This window comes from Myotis brandtii, unplaced genomic scaffold (genome assembly GCF_000412655.1).
Source record: "Myotis brandtii unplaced genomic scaffold, ASM41265v1 scaffold112, whole genome shotgun sequence".
NCBI lineage: Eukaryota > Metazoa > Chordata > Mammalia > Chiroptera > Vespertilionidae > Myotis > Myotis brandtii.
The window spans coordinates 383,712-402,274 of NW_005353838.1; positions in this window are offsets into that span (position 1 = coordinate 383,712).

The following is an 18,563-nucleotide window of genomic DNA, read 5'->3' on the forward strand; positions in this document are numbered from 1 at the left end:
AAAATGCATTTTCCCCATGTGAAATATATTTGTATAATCTATTGCATAGACAGATGTCACCTTTTGCAGTATCTTGACCTTGATCATAGTCTTAGACATCAACTGTGTCTTCACTTTCCAGCTGCCATAGAAATTTGGTACATTTGCAGATTCTAGTGAAACCTAGTGAGCTGAATGAGATGGTGGATCGAATGCTCTAGAGCACCCGGGCGTTATCCTTCAGTCTATGTTAAACTGTGGGACATTGGGAATGGGCTTTACACAAGGGAAGTCTTTTGAGAGTATTTTGTTTTGCTTTTGTTTGTTTTCACTTCAGGGGAGGGGGAGTAATTTAAAAACTCAGTGAGGTAAACTGTAACAATTTTTTAACATTTGACTGGTTTTATCTTTTTGTTGATTTCTGTTATTATTTTTACTCAATTTAAATAGTAGTCTAATCAAATGGAAAGGTCAGAAGGGGGAAAAGTCAAACTTACAGTTCACACACACAATCACTATACTCTAAGATGTCATGTTATATGTCACAGTTTCTAGACTGATTTCTCTTGTGTATAAGTTATAACATCAAAGATGCCAAAGGGTATATAAAATAAGCTACAATATTATTCAATAGAACTTAACCTGGACCTTATGTTGTAATAATTTATTCATATTAGCTATAATCTTCTGTATTTATATTTTCAGTATTTATTATGAATGACATGGAAATTTGTGTATTTATTGTGGCTTTTTATGGCAATGTGTGTATATATATACATATACATATATCACAAACAAGCATTTTTAAGTCTTATCCTTAAGTTTCTTTTATTAGTGGCACTTGTACTATGCTGTACTTTTTATTATATATTGTATAATATCTTGTCCATTTGTTTGCAGCAGAGTAAAACTGGTTTCTAAGTTGTATCTACTGTTGCATTTTGTGTAAGCCCTTTGTTCTTACATTCCGAGCTGTCACACACACACACACTCAAGAAAAACCTCCCTCCCTCTGTGTGACAGAGACATTCTTGAAAAGTTGTGAGTGAATCCAGTTCCTGTGAAATGGCTCATTATATTATCATCTCGAAGATGTGTTAACTTTATGATGTTTGATCTCTAAGTGGAGGTGCTTAATAACATTTTTCTTCCTCAACTATTCAACTCCTTCATCAAGAAATGATGTATACATAAATACAGGGGCCAGAGAGGGAGCCCCCTATTCAAATTAAATAGAGGTTGATATTTTTACAAAGACAACTCCAACCCCTTTTAAGTTGCATTCTGTAATTCACCTGTTCAGTAGTATTTGTGTTTTGCCTTGCTTAAAGCAGGATCTGTGTGATTTGGCATTTAGAATACATGTGTACAGATAGAGACATACATATGCCTTATCTGTTTAGCAATACTGATTGAAGGTAACCAAACTTACTAGTACTTTTATTAGCAGTAGAATGAAGAAAAAAGAAAATGCATATTTCCCAATCTATTATATGCAAGTCACTGTCCTCAAATAACTTACATCTTACATCTGGACACTGGATCTATATTTTTGACAGTTAAATAGTAATGTGTGATTGTGTGATTATCCCAAAACTCAAATTTGATCATGTTGATCAGATCACTTACTTACAAACTCTTCTGTAGTGTTCCTTCCTTATTGCCAATAACATAAAATTCAAACTCTTTGGAATGCCCCACCAGCTCTGGGTACAGCAAACCTCTGTAGCCTAGTTTTGCTTATCAAACTCTCACTGCCTCCCATGGCCTTCCTTACCCACAGAAAAGACTGTTTAGACTTTGCCTGCTGCTCCATTTTTCTCTGCTTCTGTTCAGCATGTCCCCTTTGCCCAGAGTACACACCACACAACTCCATTCTGACAGCACAATTCTAATGATCAGCTATTTATCTTTCAAGAGAAAACTCAAATGTCCTTTTAGGTTCCCTTCTAATTCTCCTGAGAATTGATTACCTGCTCTTTTATGCCCAATCTGAAGACATTTATTAGAGCCTCTCTAGGTCTCACTGCATACACTTAATGTATGTGTCTACTTCCTCCGCAGGACTCCCTGAGAACAGAAAATGTGTCTTGTTACTCTCTCTATTGTCCTCCAGCTTAGTGCCTGGAACATGGTAGATGCTTAAAACATGTTTACTGATATATGTGCAATACAGAAATGAGAGGTGCATTTGCAGGAGTGCAGATGAGGGACAGATGGCTGGCTGTCAGAAGGAGGGAGAATTTCAGCTGGTAGGGGACATTCATATTCGACATGATGGGATGGTGTGAGGAAAGGCTGAGTCACGATTAAGTCACCCCCTTCTGTGTGGGGCAAGAGGAGGTTGCTAAGAGCAGACGATTTACCTTTGGGAACAAATGAGCCATCAGCTGAGGAGAATCTTTTCAAATATTGCAGAGCTTTAAAGAACCAGTCCAAAGAGTCTGCCTTGTATCCTTAGAGAACTACAAATATCCTGAAAGTATTAGAAGAGGAAGTTCAACCAAACAAGAGTGATGTTTAGCCGTGTGGATTCTGATTGCAGTACACAGACAATTTGGGAAGATGGGACTTCCAAAGTAAAAGTCCTCTGATTGCAATCACTATTCATGAGAAAAATAATTGTCCAGGTCCTACTCTGTTTAGGACACTGTGCTAGAGAACCAGATGGCTGCAGTGAGCAAAACAGACAGGGTCCTCCCAGATAAGCAAGTGTAGGGGTCTGGGTGACTATGGCAAAGAAAGGGTCAGTTATCAGAAGGCCTACTTGAGTGGTAGAGATGAAAGGTAACAAGATTATGAGCTTAAAATACTGTAGGTGGAGTATGGGGAAGGAGTTAACATAATAGATATAGCATTAGAATTGATGCTAGAATACACAATAAAAATAATGGACAGAAAGAAATGTGAGCCTTAGCTTCTTTGGCTCAGTGGATAGAGCATCCGCCTGTGGACTAAGGTGCTCCAGGTTCGATTCCTCAAGGGTACATGCCCAGGTTGTGGGCTCGATCCCCAGTGTGGGGCATGCAGGAGGCGGCTAATGAATGATTCTCTCTCATCATTGATGTTTCTATCTCTGTCTCCCTTTCTCTCTGAAATCAGTAAAAATATATTTAAAAAAAAGAAATGTGAGGAGCTTAGATAAGGATATAAGACTTGCAGTGAGTGAGTGTTTTAAGAGGAGACTATAGAGACAGAGAGCATAACGGAGAGAACTGAATCTTTGAAACCTGTCTTCCGCAGAAGAAGATGCTGAGATGGAGTTTAGCAAGCAGAATATTGATTAGGAATCAATACTGTGGAAGCTGGGGAAGGGAGAAATCATACTGTGATGCAGACCCAACAAGCCACACCAGGCCATCCCCACCTGGGTGCCCTGGGGCATAAAGGGCTCTTCAGAGCTGGTGGGCTGAACATGCTGGGCCTTAATAGCCGCCCCACGATCAGTCAGTCCTTGGATGCCATCCACCCCAGGAAGGGAGTGTTCCGGGGGGGATTCGGGGACCTGCAGTAGAGGAGATGCCTGGACAAAGCTGAGAACTGGAGGCTGCTGACAGCGCTCTCAGAAGCCAGGAAAGTCCTTCCTTGAAGGGAACTCTGGCAGGTGGCACCACTCTGTGTCTTCCACAGCCCACCCCTCAATCCACTTCATCTAAATCTCATGGAGAAGGCCCTCCAGGGTTCAGGAAAACTTAGAAAAGCTTGGTTAGTAGAACAAACTATAACGGCTGCCACTCCAGCCAATCTTAGAACCACAATGGATACTCATCATCTCATCTTTCACTATAAATTCTACATTCTTCTCAGCCTCAGCAATAACTTTCCTCATCTCAGTGGCTTTATGTTGTGGTATGGCCCAGACCCAAGAGGCATCTAAGTGGATATTTCTTCCCGTTCCCATTGTCCAACAGTAGATCCATCTCTTTAATTACCTCAAGGTTAGTTACCTCTACCAAAATGGTGACTCTTCTCCCTGCCTAAAATGCCCAGGCAGCAGCAGTAGTTTAAGTTCATGGGGATCTTTAATCCCCTGATAACAGTATTCCTGCTTTGGGAACTAGGACTTTTAACCCAGCAGAGCCTATATTGTTGTGGGATAGAAGACACAATTTTCCCCAGTGGTTTATGTTAAATGGGGTCACTCCTGCTTTCACCCCCAGGGAAGGAACTCATGAGTTCCTATTGGAAAAACAAAACTACGTAAAACTACATACTGCATCCTGAAACATGGTACCCATCCTGCAGAGTCCCACCTCCAAACGTGCACTGTAACAGCCACCAGCTTCTGAGTCCAGATCTTGCTGGGCTGATGTAACCAGTGGCTCTCATGGTCATGGGCTCATTCCCATACCTTTTTCCTGTAAGTTAACTTACCTGCTCTGATATGATGTTATTATGTGAGGTCCCATATGGATAGATCAAATACACTGTAAGCCCTGCAACTAAGAAAGACAAAATCATACTTGGGAGATATATACATATATATACATATATATATATATACTTGTATTATTTGAATTATTGTATTTTCCATCTGAACAACTATAAATCTACTTTTGCCCAATCCTATACATACATCCATTTGTCCTTGAAGGATAGAAGTCTAATGTAACTAATCTGCCAGCAAGTGTCTGGTCAGAATCCAGAAGAGCAGTGCCATATTGAGAGCTCAGCATCAGTCTCTGTTGCTGGCAATCTGTGAATTTGGCAGAAGCAGTAGTTTTATTAACCTTGGTAAATGGGAGGCCATGCTCATGGGCCAGGCACAGTCTTTATGTCTCCCACTACCACCTATTCATGTGTCTATCATGGCAGCATTGGAATAGCCAATGGCTGAGACTGGCTGCTGTTGTTTGCCAAGATATTCTGTCTGTATCAATACTTTCCAAACCAAATACAGTGTGAGCCACAAGGGTGAGTTGCATTTTCTAGTAGACATATTGAAAATAGTAGAAAAGCCCTGCTATGTGGCTCAATGGATTGAGCATTGACCTACGCATCAAGAGGTCACTGGTTCAATTCCTGGTCAGGGCACATGCCTGAGTTGTGTGCCCAATCCCCAGGAGGGGGCGTGCAAGAGACAGCTGATCCATGTTCTTCACAATTCAGTTGTTTCTGTCTCTCCTCCCTTTCTCTTTCTAAAATCAATAAAAACATATTTAAAAATAGGGGGGAGAAAAAAAGAGATGAAATTAATTTCAATATATTTTATTTAACCTAATATAAAAATGTTATTTTAATACTAGTGGCCCAGTGCATGAAATTCGTGCATTGGGGGGAGGGGTCTCCCCTCAGCCTGGCCTGCACCCTCTCCAATCTGGGACCCCTCAGGGGATGTCCAACTCCGGTCCCTTTCACATTCTGGGACCACTGGCTCCTAACTGCTCACCTGCCTGCCTGCCATATCGCCACTAACCCCTCTGTCTGCCTGCCTGATTGCCCCTAACTGCCTCTGCCTGTAGGCCTGATTGTGCCTAACTGCCTCTGCCTGCCAGCCTGATCACCCCTAACTGCTCCACTGCCTGCCTGATCGCCCCTAACCGCTTCGGCCTCAGCCTCCGCCACTGCAGCTTTGTCTGGAAGGATGTCCAGAAGGTCGTTTGGCTGTCTGGTCTAATTAGCATATTACGCTTTTATTAGTATAGATGTTATCAATAAAAAAATTGTTATTTTTATTTCCATTATTTTTTGAGCCACTAAGTCTTTAAATCCAGTGTATATTTTACACTTACAGCATGTAATTTGGACTGGACAGAGTAAAGGTCCAGACTGTCCTTTCGTAGTAGATGCTCTCTGGTAAGTGCTAACATGTAATACTAAGATCTTCACATTGTGTGTGCACTCCCATATGTCTATCCACATGATCATATCCCAGACCTCCTTTTTCCTAATTGTCTAATATCTCACCTTTCAGGCCCCTGACTAGTCAACCAGACGATTCACCTCTGTGCATGAGCATGGGAAGTCCCTCGTCCTGACCTGTGCCCTCTCTCAGTCCAGGAGCCCTTGGGGGATGTCTGACTGACCGCTTAGGCCCGCTCCCCAGAGGGACATCCTTAGCACTGCTGCAGAGGTGGGAGAGAATTCTCTGGAATTCTTCTGTGTTCTGCAGGGGCTACTCATTGCACTGAGGTGACTTAAATGGGAATATAATGGGGACCACCACCTCTACATCCTTAAGTCTTTAAGGGTATCACTCATTTCCACTATTGCCCCTGAAATGCAAATTTGTTTTTTTATTTTACATTGATTGGGGGATGGGGCAGAAACAGTTTCAGAAACTTCCCCACTATTACAGTCTTTATCCCATAGGTCAAAGGTCCACTGAGGGGATTACATACATATATAACAAATATTTCAATCCCAATAATGTACTTGGAAATAGAATAAATGACTGCTGAATGGGTATAAAACCCCATGGATTTGACCAAGTCTCTGTTTATTACCTGATTCGTATATATCCCCTCTTGAACAGGGAGCTCATGATAAGGCTTCAGTCTTCCAGATAATTGTCAAATCTAATACAGTATCAAACATCCCCTAAATGTTTGGGTATTCCCCTTTTTCTGGTGCACAGTCATCCACATAAATGGCTGTAGGTACCTTTTTGGAAGCACTGCTCAATCACTACCATGTCTACTTGAGCTGGGTCTTTCCTCCTAAGGACCTGGCCTCTTATTGGGTTAATGGGTCCTGTGTCTGAAAACTAACTCAGGTCTGGAAAGTGGGTAAGAGATATCATATTTTATTGGGGAATTGCCTTCAGGTTCCTGGTCATCCAACCTAATTTCTTGTGATGGTATAAACTGAGAAGTAGCCTTGTTGGCTGTCCATCTATTTTGTCTCTAAATATACCCCTTTCTATTAACCACTGTCGTAAATCTCTGTGGGTTAGGATATTCTGGCTGCCACTCTGCTGCTCATTATGATAATTACACCCTTTGGTTTTTAGCAGTTATATGCCACCACCCATCCTCGATTATTTCAGAGTTCTGTCATCCCCACTGGATTGCCACCTTGGGCGAGGAAATTCTGTGTTCCACATACCATCAGTCATGGGGTCCACATTACCAGCCAAGTGGCAAATGCAAATGCAGCTCCAAATGTCATTAACTGCTTTTTTGGACCATTCCTGGTGCCAAATGTCAGATTAGGTTTTCTAGAAACAGATTCTGAAATGGAGTTTGATGTGCAGAATATTTATTAGGTATCAATACCTTGTAGAAGCAACAATGAGAAAGCAATTGAACAGAGGGATAAGTTGAACTGTGATGCAGTCTGACAAAGTTTCAGCCCAACCCACAAGGAACCCCAGAGACAATGTGGTCCTTTGGAGTTATCCCCTAGTGAGCAAAAGTGTCAGGTCTTTATAGCCTTGCCATGATCAGTCATGGGATGCAAACGCCCAGGTAGGTCACACTTTTGAGCAAAGTATCTCTCTGAAGCTGAGGTCATCTCTCAAAGACAGAACAGTCAGCACTAAAAAGACTTTGGGCGGTACATCTCCATCACCATCACATCAAAAGAAGAAGTACAGAGATAAATGTGAAGTCTTTAACTTGGGTCTAAAAAACGAACACATATATTCACCAGTACAAGATTTGTCCTTCATGATAGACCCACATGGAGTGCTGAGTTCATTTCTGCTTACTGCAGTTTAAGAGGAATATCCACTTTCTGGATGTGTTCACACATGAGAGCCATCAGAATTGTAAAGGAGTTAAGAAGTAAAACAAAAGAGGACTAGGTGAAAGAATTGATGTTTACACTAAATAGAGGTTTTCTTCAGATACCTAAAGAGGCTGAAATTACTCCCTGTGGAATGAATAGCTAAAAATCTAAGAAGCCAACAGTTGTCATAATATAGGGTGGATCATTTTAATAGTCAGAACCAAGTAGAAAAGCAGTGCAGGACCTTGCTGGTTTGGTTCAGTGGATAGAGCATTGGCCTGGGGCCTGAAGGGTCCAGGGTTCAATTCTAGTCAAGGGCACGTACCTCATTTGCAGGCTCAATTCTCCTGCCCTGATTGGGGTGCGTGAGGGAAGCAATTAATCAATGTGTCTCTCTCACATTGATATTTCTCTCTGTGTGTCTCTCCCCCTGCCTTATACCCTCTCTAAAACCAATGGAAAAATACCCTCGGGTGAAGATTAACCAAAACAAACAAACAAACAAAAAAAGCAGTGCAGGTGTAACTTATCCTCGGGTGAAGATTAACCAAAACAAACAAACAAAAAAAGCAGTGCAGGTGTAACTTAACCAGATAAAGTGGGGAAGAGGCATATCTGATCAAAGCAGCTATCTTAGGCAATTATGTAACGTGCAGGTTTGCCAAATATAAGACCATGAGAGCGGTAAAGGGGAGAATGAACAATATCATCAGGATTCTTGTATGTCATACATAAGGCTTTGGCAACAAAGAACTGCAACAAGCGTGGTGTTTGGAAAGGGTAAGTCTGACAGCAAGAAAGAATGGATTAGTGAAAGTGTGTAAGATAGTAAGCAGAGAAACTGAGTAAGAGTAACCAGATCGATGGCACTATGTCTATCTTGCTCATCGTTGTATTTGCAGTACCTGACATTGTATCTGCACATGGAACAGGCTCAAGCAAAATACCAATGGTTTCCTGAACTAAGATAATGGCTGTGGAAACATCCAGGAGGTAACCTGTTCATGAATGAAGATTAAGAGAGAGGGAGTCAAGGATGATAGATTTCTTGATTTGCACCTAGTGGTACACTTGCTCCAGATTGGATACACTGAAGAAAGAATAGTTGTTGAGCAGGGGAAGGTAAAGGGAAGGGGCAGGGAGGGTGAGAGAAAGACTGAATTCTAATGTTTACCTAACAATCTATGATTAGGAGTTATCTTTGTTGAAATTTCTCAACAAAGTCTCCACTAATGTGCTTTCTCGTAGATGTTTTCTGTGCAGAAGTTCCCTGTGATTACCCTTAACCTGTCAGCAGGGAACAGCCTCTGCCTCTTTGTCAAGTTTTCACTGGTAAAGCAAAGCAGCAAGCCAATTACTGAGATCATTCAGATGAAAATTTTATTTTTGCCTGAATTAGCTAGAGAATTGAAGCATAAATGGACCTTTTCACTTGACTGATTGAGATAATTGCCTTACTTTTCTACGAGAAACCTATAGTTGGGAGGCTGTGTTTGGTCACCAAACCATGTTTATAATATGCATTATTGACTTTTCTTGAAACAACTATGCTTGGCGAGGTGCCACAGTCGAAACTTGCCCTCAACTCTTTAAGGATCTGAAACAGTGCCGAGAATTCCTGTACCTGGGAAACCTCAGTGCGTGAATTCTTTCATTGGGGGCCAGCCTGAAAGCACATCAGTTCAGGCCTCCAGAAGAGGTAAAATGGCACCGAGGGGCGTCGGGGAGGAGGTGGCAAGACGGGAGGTTGGCTCAGTAGGTAAGATGCAAGAAGTGAGAATTAGCTCCAGGTGCATGGGAGCAAATGGCTTTTCCTGAAAGAAGTGAGTAGGTGGACGTGAAAGAAACATGTAATTTACATTTATTATTGGAGAGGTGAGAGCAGTTAATAAAGATCCTGGAATAGGGGTAGACATGAAAGCAGCAACGTGACTCAGATCAGAGCCTTTGGCCTGGATCCGATGCAATAGAAGCTTTTTCTAACAGCATGGGACACGGGGAAAGAATTTCCAAAGGAACCGCACAGCATCTGAGCTTTATACAGCATTTACTATCCGGTGGCCTGGGGCTATGACAGCTGGGCACGTACAAACAAAGCATGGTCAGTGATGACCTAGAAAATTCACTAGAGAGCAAGGTGTGCATTAGAAAATCCCTCACAAACTTTAATTCTATGAGGGAAATTGTCATGTAAATGTGTCTGTAATTACTTTGTGATGGCTCCCCTTACTGGCCAACTGGCAGAATGTGCTAGACCTGGAGAGAAGTGGGAAGACACACGAAGGAGGCATCCTACTTAACTTCTAAGTTTCCTGCTTTAAAAAATAATAATAATAATAGAGTTGCTAAAGTGATTTTCTTTTCTGAGTATCAAAGTAAAAGAAAGGAAATCTCATCCTTGGCATTTATAAAATCCACCAGAATTATTTGTTGGTTTTTATATTTATTTATCTTTAGTGGATGTTTAAAGAGTCTATTAGGATATGTGATTATAAAATAATATGACTTCTTTCTCATTTTTAAGTTTTTATATCATATAATTTTAAAAACTGTTTGAGGTAATGGATAAGATACATATACACACATCAAGATTGATATATCTAAATGCTGCATTTTTTTTTTGGAAAATACGTGCTTACAATAAGCAGGCTCTCATTGTTCAAAGCAATCTTCAATAATTTTTTTTTTTTTGCTTTATTGTTTGGGATATACCTTTAATTATTGGAAGTATTAATACTTTAATTTTTGGCATTTTGAAACCTCCATTAATCACTTGTACTATGCTGAAACAATAATGAACTAGTAGTAAAGTCAAACACTTGTATCTAAAATGATAAAAATAAAACAGATGTCTTTCAGATTGTTCCCTAGGATTCCCCACAAATAATCTTTAAAATGTCAAATAATGTATGAAGTATATATCACCCACCTCTCCCACAAGCTATTTATTTAAATACTAGAGGCCCAGTGCACGAAATTTGTGCACGGGAAGGGTTCCTAGACTGGCCAGCAACCAGGGCTGATCTGCAGGGCAACTGGCAGGGCGATCGGGGGGCCCCCACTTGTACCCACCTTGGCTGGCCTGGGGCCTGTGGGCTGGGGGGAGCTCATACATTAAGCATCTGCCCCCTGGGGTCAGTGCATGTCATAGCGACAGGTCATTCCAGTGTTCAGTCGATTAGCATATTAGGCTTTTATTATATAAGACTAGAGGCCTGGTGCACTAAATTCACACACTTGGGGGGTGATCCCTCAGCCGGGCCTACACCCTCTCGCAGTCAGACATCCTTAGCTGTGGAGGTGGGAGAGGCTCCTGCCACTGCTGCTGCACTCGCCAGCCATGAACCTGGCTTCTGGCTGAGCAGTGACCACCAGGGGGGCAACTCCTGCAATGAGCATCTGCCCCCTGGTGGTCAGTGCATGTCATAGCAACTGGTCCTTCAGCCCAGGCTGAAACCGGCTCTCCAACATCCCCCGAGGGCTCCCGGATTGCAAGAGGGCACAGGCCAGGCCAAGGAACCCCACCGTTGCATGATCAGGGCCAGGGAAGGATGCAGAAAGTTGGCCAGCTGGGGAGGGGTCCAGGGCGTGTTGGCCCTTTTCACTCAGTCCTGATCGGCTGACCCCAGCAGCAAGCTAACCTACCGGTTGAAGCGTCTACCCCCTGGTGGTCAGTGCATGTCATAGTGAGCGGTTGAGTGGACTTAGCATATCATTAGCATATTATGCTTTGATTGGTTGAATGGCAGACCAGACGACTGGACACTTAGCATATTAGGCTTTTATTATATAGGATGAGAACTGAAATATTTTATTTTAAAATTCATTTTAATATCTCTACACATAGGTGTCATCAAATATTTTTATGTGTGTTTTGACACCAAGAAGGCTGAGGAGACCATTTAGTCACTAGTACAGACTAATTTTTTGCTTTAATCTAAACCAAGACTATTCTTAATTGGAAGACAAATGATATTGGCATAAAAAAAAATCATACCACTAAACTGATTTTTTCTTGAAGCTAATCTTGCAATAAACAGGATACTCTTGAAATTAATAGTTTATATTAAAACTGTTTGTTCTCATCAGATTTTTTCAATCTTTCAGTTTTATTTGTATTTTGGTATTTTCATTGTGTTAGTCAAGAGATGCTAAACTGTTCCTGTTTAACAGCACACAAGCCTCTAAATCCCAATGGTCTACAAATGGTTTCACTTCAGGCTCATCAAATGAGTGAGGTACTCTGCTCTAAGTGGTCCTCATTCAGATATTAAGACTGATGGAGCCTCCACCCTCTGAAACACTGCAGGCAAGGGAGGAAATGGGTGAATTATGCACCACTTCCTAAAGGGTTCTAGCTGGAAGTAACACATGACACCACAACCATTGCATGGGCCAAAATAAATCAATTGTATAGACAGAAATAGAATGCATTTTACTCTGATTGTCTTCATTGATTCCCAACAAAGATAATTTAACCTCTCAAAGGAAAAATGTTATCCTACTATGTGCTTGGGAAATGGCACCAATAACCATCCCACTGACACTAAATGAGTAAATATATTAATGCAGGAAAAGGGGACAGTGCTTCTTAGCAGAGAATCACATATGGCAATAGGATACAGTGAAATTTATATTTTGATTTTATTATTTTAACAGAAGGAGGCCTAACATTATATTCGCTGAATCAGTTTAATGTCTGAACTTCTTTCCAAGTCTTACATTTTACTGCAAAAAAAAAAGTGTTTAAATTGAGCTCTCTGGGGATTTCATAGTGATTGATTGATTAGACTGTGGTTAGGGCCATTCAGGGTGGATGTGAGGAGTGGGGCAATGGTGCAAGAGCAGCTGCTTTTAGGGCTCCAGCCTCAATCTTGAGCGTTGCTATGGTGACAGCTGCCTGTAGGAACCCACTGGGAGGCCAGTAGGCACACTGCCTGCCAGACCTTTGTATCAGACTGTGCACCATCCCCAGCCTTTCAGATACCAGCATAAAGAGCTCTTTAGCCAGGGTGTTTCCACTTACAAGAAGAGGAGACAGTCTATTCTTGCTTGAAGTGTCAGTTGCCAGATGTCAATTCAGACAGACATACTCTATTTTCTCTTTCTTTTTATATTCTTTCTCTCATTTATTTTCATATAACATCCCACCTTTTGCCCATTTTATAGTTATACTAGAGCAGTGATGGCGAACCTTTTGAGCTCGGCGTGTCAGCATTTTGAAAAACCCTAACTTAACTCTGGTGCCATGTCACATATAGAAATTTTTTGATATTTGCAACCATAGTAAAACAAAGACTTATATTTTTGATATTTATTTTATATATTTAAATGTCATTTAACAAAGAAAAATCAACCAAAAAAATGAGTTCTCGTGTCACCTCTGACACGCGTGTCATAGGTTCGCCATCACTGACCTAGATCCTAGCTACAAACCATCAGTACTAGTTTAATAGCATTGCTTAGGGAAGTCACACAGCAGGGTTGGTTTTTTTCCTGCCTAAACTTTCTCCTCTATATGGAAAGGGGGGGGGTAATAATATTTACTGTGTTTACTAATATGATAGGGACTTTTTATATGTTACATTTATTCTTTTTAGCAAAGCTACAAATTATAATTATGCACATTATACAGAGGAGGAAACTGAAGTTTAGGAGGGGTAAGTGTTTAAGATTTCCCAGCTACTAATTGGAAAGAGAAAAAGTCATTCAAACCCAAGTCTCCCTTTCTCCAAAGCCCAAGGTTTTGTTTGTTTGTTTCTTTGTTTGTTTTACTAAATCTCATGAGAATATTTCCAAAATTCCTTCTAACCCTTCATTATCACCAAAGTGAGCACCATGCATTTAAACATGGTGAATGAGCTTTGCTTATAAGCTAAAATAGAATCCTTAACTGTACTCCATTTCTAAAAATATGATAATGACTGTAATTAGACACTTACTAACCTGGACCCACCTAAGATGTCCTACTTCAGTGGCATTCAACCTTGGCTTTGCATTAGAATGATTTGGAGAGGGTTTTTTAAATACTGATGGCAGAGACCCTTCTTCAACCAATTGCAGAATATCCAGGATAGAGGGATAGTTTGGTTTAGGCCCCTCCTTTGACTCCAATGTGCAGGTGAGGCCGAGCACTGATGCACCAGATGCGGGGCCACCTGCTAGGACCTCATGACATTGCCTCCTGGAGAAAACCCCTTGGCATCCTGGCTGATGTGTTTCATTTTGAGGACACGTGCTTAGGGAAAGGACAAGCTGAGCTGAGGAAGCCATCTTACGCACCCCAGCCCCTCCTGAGGACTGACTCACCATGATGCAAGAGGATTTTTTCATTCTGAGCTTTAGGGCTCAGGAACCTGTCACATGACACTAAAGCAAAGTAGTGCAGAGAGGGCAATTATCTGACGGGAAGGAAGGGCTTGCCAACCTCATTTTGAAGTTCATTCCATGTGCACAGGTGCTGTAGCAGTGCATGTCCACCGTCAGGTTGCAACAAGATTTTTGAAAGCCTTGCCTGCTGGCAAGTCATTCCCCAGGAAAGCAGGATTCCCCCAAGGAGCAAAGGAGTTTAATAACAAGGATGGCTCATAGACTAGAAAAGCAGGCTTGCCCTAGCCAGTTCGGCTCAGTGGATAGAGTGTTGGCCTGCGGACTGAAGGCTCCCGGGTTTGATTCCTGTCAAGGGTACTTACCTCGACTGCAGACTCCAGGCCTCATCAGGGGCATGCAGGAGGCAACCAATCAATGTGTCTCTCTCACATCAGTGTTTCTCTCTGTCTCTCCCTCTTCCTTCCACTCTCTCTAAAAATCAATGGGAAAAATATCCTTGGGTGGGGATAAAAAAAAAGAAAGAAAGAAAAGCAGGCTTGCTTATATTCTCACTCCTAAATCAACTGCTTTCTTTCTTTCTTTTTTTTAAATCCAAATTCTATGCAGAATTTCCTCTTACCACACAAAAAAAGGAGTAACTGTCGACCAAAACTTCAGTAGCCCTCCACACAGCTTAACGCTCGCATGGTTTTAAAGATCTCACAGTTTATGTTAAAATACTGTTTTACTAATTTCATTCCTCTACTCATCCTCAAAAATCTTGAGTGACATGCCTTTTCTCAGAGCAGTGATTCTCAAACTTGGAGAAGCTTATTTAAAATGCATATTCCTGACTCCACTCCTGGAGGTCTAGAAGGAGACTCTTGCAAATACATATACTTTAAGAATGCCAGTACATTTATAATAGGTGATTGTGATGGGCTGAATAATGGCCCCCAAAGATGTCCACAGTTGTAATCCTCAGAACCTGTGAATAAATTAGCTTAAACGACAAAAGAGACTTGGTAGGTGTGATTAAGTTAAGGATCTTGAGATGGGAAGATTTTCCTGGCTATGCAGGTAGGCCCCTGTAATCACAGGGCCCCTATAAGAAGGAGGCAAGAGGGTCAAAGTGGGGAAGAAAAAAAAAAAAGATGTGACAATGGGACCAGTGGTTGGGGTGATGTGTCTCTGAAAGCTGGAAAAGGCAAGGAAACAGATTCCCAGGTTGTCTCCTGAAATCTCCAGAAGGAACACTGCTCTGTGACATCTTGATCTTATCCTTCTGCTCTCTAGAACTGTAAAATAATAAATTTGTGTGTGTGTGTGTTTTTGTTTGTTTGTTCTTTGTTTTTTTAAAAAAAATATGTTTTTATTGATTTCAGAGAGGAAGGGAGAGGGAGAGAGAGATAGAAACATCAATGATGAGAGAGATTCATTGATTGGCTGCCTCCTGCACACTCCTTACTGGGGATCGAGCTCGCAACTCTGTCATGTGCCCTGACCAGGATCGAACCGTGACCTCCTGGTTCATAGGTCAACGCTCAACTACTAAGCCAGGCTAAATTTATATTGTTTTAAGCCACTGAGTTTGTGGCTTAATTTGTTACAGCAATAATATCAAACTAATCGAGTGAACCATGAAATACAGCATTAACATAAATAAAACACTTTCTGTAGAAATTAACTCCAGTACCTCCCATTATAGAAAAGGAATCTTGAACAGAGAGAGTGAAAAGTAAATTATCCAACTTTCCTCGGGGACTTAGGGAAAATCCAGGACAAACATGGAATTCTTAGTTTTCTTCTATCTCTTTATCCTGGCATTTGAGCTTTCTTCTTCCCTCTAGTTCAATCTTCCACACATTATCCTATTACTCCTACATCCTTACTCTCCGGAAAACTAATCAACACATTCTCTCCCCCTGACTAAGCCCCATAATTTCTATCTTACTACCTTGGCATTTATCTCTTCCTTCAATCTTTACATTCTTGAGCGTTAATGTTCATTCAAGGCCAAGTCCCGACTCTTACTGAGCTATCAGATGCTCTTTAGAGATCATGATGAAGAACCCCCAGTCAGTCTATCTAGTCCTCAATGCGATTATCTGATTAGCTCTTTAGCTTGTTGATACTCTGTAAAGAAATACCAAGGCAGAAATGGATAAGATCTTTAACCAAGTCAAGTGCCTGAATTTTCAAGTTCTACTTCTTTATAAATTACATTTAACTTTTTCACCACCTTTTTCATAATAAATAACTGATGAACTTTGTTTTGTTGGTGTAGATAGATACCTTTCTTGTTCAACAATTAAAATCTTCTCAGTTACTTGATTTATGAAAGACAACCTCAATATTTACATGTCAGGGGAGTAACACAGCTTTATTCAACATATTTCTTAATAAGATATAATTCACATACCATAAAATTCACAATTTTAAGGTTGTTTTTAGTGTATTCACAAAGTTGTATAACCATCACCACTATCCAAAAGTAGAACATTTTTATTACCCCCAAAAGAAACCGTTAATACACTCCCCATTTTCCCTTCCCACCTCCACCAAACCAGCCTCTGAGAAACCACTAATCAATGTTCTTTCTCTATGGATTTGCCTATTTCATGTAAATTAAATCATCCAATAAGTGATCTTTTGTGGCTGGTTTCTTATGCTAAGGTTAACATATTTAAGGTTGATCCATGTTGTAGAATGTATCAGAACCTCATTTCTTTCTACGGTTGAATAATTGTACGGATATACCACATTTTTTATTCATTCATCAGTTGATAGATATTTGGGTTGTTTCCATTTGTTAGTTAATATAAATAATGGTGCTATGAACATTTGTGCACCAATTTTGTGTGTGTGTGTGTGAAAATATGTTTTTTATTATATATAGTCTATGCTTAGGAGTATAATCTTTGGATTATATGCATAACTTTTTGAAGTACTGCCAAATGGTTTCCCACTGTTTCAGTAACATCATTTTACATTCCCACCAGCAATATATAAGGATTCCAATTTCTCCACATCCTTGCTAACATTTGTTATTTTCCTTTTAATTTTAACGATAGCCATCCTAGTGGGTGTGCGGTGGTATCTAATTGTGGTTTTGATTTGCATTTTCCTAATGAATAATGATATTAAACATCTTTTCCTGTGCTTTAATGACCATTTATATATATTTTTGGAGAACCATCTATTCAAATCCTTTACCTGTTTTTGTTTTTTCAAATATATTTTTATTGATTTTAGAGAGGAAGGGAGAGGGAGAGAGAGATACAAACATCAATGATGAGAAAGAATCATTGATTGGCTGCCTCCTGCACGTCCCCTACTGGATATCAAGCCCACGACCCAGGCATGTTCCCTGACCAGGAGTCAAACTGTGACCTCCTGGTTCATAGATCGATGCTCAACCACTGAACCACACTGGCCAGGCCCTTTACCTGTTTTTTAATTGGGTTATTTGTTGTTTTTATTGTAGAGAACACAGCTTCTTAAATTAATGTAGGAATCCAGTAATTATGGTACACTTTCCAGCTATTAGCCAGCATTTTTCCTCTTTTCATATATTTATTTGGGTATTTCAGGTCACCAGTCCCACTACAGCATGTCTTCCCTCACAGCAATCAAACATAGGACTTCAAAAGGAAATGGGGGGAGAGCCCACCCCGCCACCCAGCTCCAAAGAAGTTTGGAGGGATGGCTGAGTGTCTGCCTCCTTTTTGCCACTCAGAGCTCTGAGAGTCCTTGCTTGATCATCCAATCCGTGGTACTCACTTTCTAGTTGTATTATCCTGTTCATTGATTTTGTATTTTCCATGGTACTCTGATAATTCTCAGCTGTTTGCCTGTTGATTATTTTTTCCCTTTAGAAATGTAAATTCCATGAGGCCAAAACATCACCTTTTATGGTTGTATAACAAATGCTGACACAGTGCCTGACACATAATAAACTGCAGCTGAGATTCAATTTCCAGAGGTCTTGCTCTTTAGGAAGTGGCATGGGGCGAAGGAAGATGGGTTAAAGGAAGAAGGAAAGTTTGTATTTAGGTAAGAACATTCTGGAAGGATTGCCAGGTCCTCCAGTATCAGACCCCCTGGGTAGCTTTTAAATTTTATTTTGTTTTGTGTGTTTTTTTTAATATATATATTTTATCGATTTTTTACAGAGAGGAAGGGAGAGGGATAGAGAGTTAGAAACATCAATGAGAGAGAAATATCGATCAGCTGCCTCCTGCACACCTCCTACTGGGGATGTGCCCACAACCAAGGTACATGCCCCTGACCGGAATCGAACCCGGGACCCTTCAGTCCTCAGGCTGACACTCTATCCACTGAGCCAAACCAGTCAGGGCTTGTTTTGTGTTTTTAAGGAAATCTGGCAAACTACAAGTATATTCATATTCACTAGTAACTATCAGAAGTAATTCTAGATTCTGGAAACTAATTTAACTCAATGGATGTGGTAAACTAGTTTAGGGTTAATCAGAAAAACAGAACACGAGATGTCTTCCTTCTTCCTGCCATAGCAAATATTTCATGTTTGGTTCTTACATAGTCTCAAGCTTATCATTTGTATACTAGTCTTACTGCTATCA